The sequence below is a fragment of the Bidens hawaiensis genome, unplaced genomic scaffold (assembly GCF_021521415.1).
Source record: "Bidens hawaiensis isolate Kalapana, Puna unplaced genomic scaffold, B.hawaiensis_p1.1 tig00021613_1, whole genome shotgun sequence".
Classification (NCBI taxonomy): Eukaryota; Viridiplantae; Streptophyta; class Magnoliopsida; order Asterales; family Asteraceae; genus Bidens; species Bidens hawaiensis.
In genome coordinates, this window is record NW_027493361.1 from 105,103 (window position 1) to 107,732 (window position 2,630).

The 2,630-nt window shown below is 37.0% G+C and overlaps 1 pseudogene across 1 annotated transcript; it reads right to left on the reverse strand.

Moving 5' to 3' along the window:
• Window positions 1-779: 779 nt before the first annotated feature.
• Window positions 780-2,098, reverse strand: LOC143563907 (WD repeat-containing protein YMR102C-like; annotated as a pseudogene). Its single transcript, XR_013140746.1, has 2 exons — window positions 1,122-2,098; window positions 780-1,032 (listed from the first exon to the last, which is right to left on the reverse strand). The product of XR_013140746.1 is annotated as a WD repeat-containing protein YMR102C-like (transcript).
• Between the last annotated feature and the right edge of the window lie 532 nt (window positions 2,099-2,630).

Here is a 2,630-nt window from a genome sequence, read left to right on the forward strand (position 1 = left end):
AAACCAGAACGGGCCGAAACCCATAAAAATAAACAAAAAACAAACTTGAACCAAACAGAAACCGAAAAAAAGAACCGAAAAAACTAAACGGGACGAAACCCAAAAAACTGAACAAAATAAGCAAAAAAAAAACGAACTTGAACCAAACAGAAACCGAAAAAAACAACATAAACGAACCAAAAAAAACCGAAACGAGCCGAAACCCAAGAAACTGAACAAGATAAGCAAAAAAACGAACTTGAACCAAACACAAAACGAAAAAACTAAACAAAATAAGCAAAAAAAAAGAACTTGAACCAAACAGAAATAGAAAAAAACAACTTAAACGAACCAAAAAAACCGAAACGGGCCGAAACCCAAAAAACTGAACAAAAAAAAGAAAAAAACGAACTCGAAGAAAACAGAATGTGAAAAACCAACCTAAACGAACCAAAAAATTCGAAACCGAGCCGGACCAAAACCCAATAAACTAACCAACTGAAGAAAAAAAATGAACCGAAATGAAACTGGAAAAAATAACGAAACAAAAAAAACGAAAGCGGGCCGGATCGTCCAAAAACGTTGTGGGTCGTCGGTAGAGTGGGTCAAAGTGATTGCCTCCGATTCATTGGCCAACCAAACACGTTAGATGGAATTGGGATTCCAATTCTAGCAAATTCCATTCCTATGGGAATGTTTAAATTCCAATTCCAATTCCATTCCATCGGAATGTGATAGAATTGGAATTGGAATTGGAATTTGCATAGGATTTAAAATGAATGAACAGCATGAACAAAAAGTCAAACCTTTCCGTCTGGACTGTAAGCCACAGCAGTGACTATCTCTTATGTCCATCCAGTCAACAACTTGAGAACGCGAAGCCGACCAGATTCTAACTTTTCCATCAATCGAACCGCTTATGAAATAATTTTCATTCGTCGGGTGGAACTGAACACACGTCACATAATTGCTATGTGGGAAAGTTTTAACACAAGCGTCATTTCCAACTTTCCATAGCCGAACGGTTTCATCAACCGATGATGACAAAAGAAACTGCACCAGTAGAAACAATAACCCATGATCAATTTCAGTTACTAAATATCAAGACTTATTATATTACAATAAGCATATAGTTTGCTTACATTATATTTTGACCATGAAAGATCAAGAACGTCGCCTTTGTGACCGTGGAACTCGTGAATAGGTTTTTCAAGTATTCTAAACACTTTTGGAGGGAGGATAACACAAGCTGAATTTTTGGTCTTTTTAAAGGTTTTTACCATGCTAATCTTTCGTTTATCAGCAACTAATGGTGCTAGTTCTGAAAGATTATTCACAGTGAAGTATAAACAAGACGGGTCGACGTCCGGGACGTCTTTTTCATCCAATCTTTCATCTTCAACTACTTGCCAAACCCGAACAACCGCATCTTCACCCGCACTAGCCAAATACCGCCCGTCAAGACTAAATTTCATGGTTAAAATTGAACCTTTGTGAGCTTGGATATCTTGGCCGACAAACATAGCCGATAATTCTTTCAATTTCTTGTTACTTTGATGAACTTTAACTCTTTGAACCTTTTCAACAACACGAGATTTAACCCGTTTTTTGAACAGGCTTACACGCCATTGACCGTAAACTACCCAGCAGTTGACTTTTCACTCTGCTCATTGTTCTTGACATGGTGTTACCAACCTTAATGTTTCTATCTACAACTTTCTGAACCAATGGAGCTGGTTTGACTTCTGTTGACTTTCCTTCATCTTCTTCGCCATTAGAATCCTGAATTCTTAAAGAACCCGAACACGAACAAGAAGAAGATTCTTCTTCTTCTTTGACAGCAGTTCTCAACACAGTTCCACTTGTCTGTACTACCCTGCTATCTACTTGTTTATCATCTTCAACAACTTGAATATTATCTTCAGAGCTCAATCCCATAAACTTAAGAAAAGTGTTCTTCCTGTGATGAACACTTTCAGGAGCCATAGCCCAAACATCATACCGAAAACCATTCGGGACCACATCGTCATCCGCCTCAGAAACCGACCCGATGCTATTCCGGGCATCGAAAAACCGATACTCTTCCTCCTCACACAAACTCCCCATAAGTCTTTAAACTTTTAAAGCTTTAACCCATGAAGAAAAAAAATGAAGCCTTTTAAATCCCAGACAAGACAATGTGGATTATTAAATAATGATTCTTGATTATTATTATTATTATTCCTTCTGCAATGAACATACCAACCAAATAATTTAAAAAAGGTGGAAAGTTTATTAGATATCACAGCAACCCAGATGAGTAAAGGCAATAATATATATTCTCCAACAGCTAATTGAAAGAATTGTGAATAAAATAATAATGTAAATGGATGTCGTGGATCCACCAGATCCAATGCCCCATGAATGCATTGGTAAACGGAACCTGGTCGACGATTAGATAGATGACGACAGTGATTACATAACAATGTAGGTTGTTAAGATAGATGACGACAGTGATTACATAACAATGTAGGTTGTTAAGATTAAAACAAGAATTACCATTGAAGCAAAAGAAGGAAGAAACCGTGTGCTAAAAACGTTGGAATCAAGAAAGATTTGATGGGTTGAAATTGAAAATGTTGTTGTTACCTTTGAGGAGGTTAAGGTTAAAA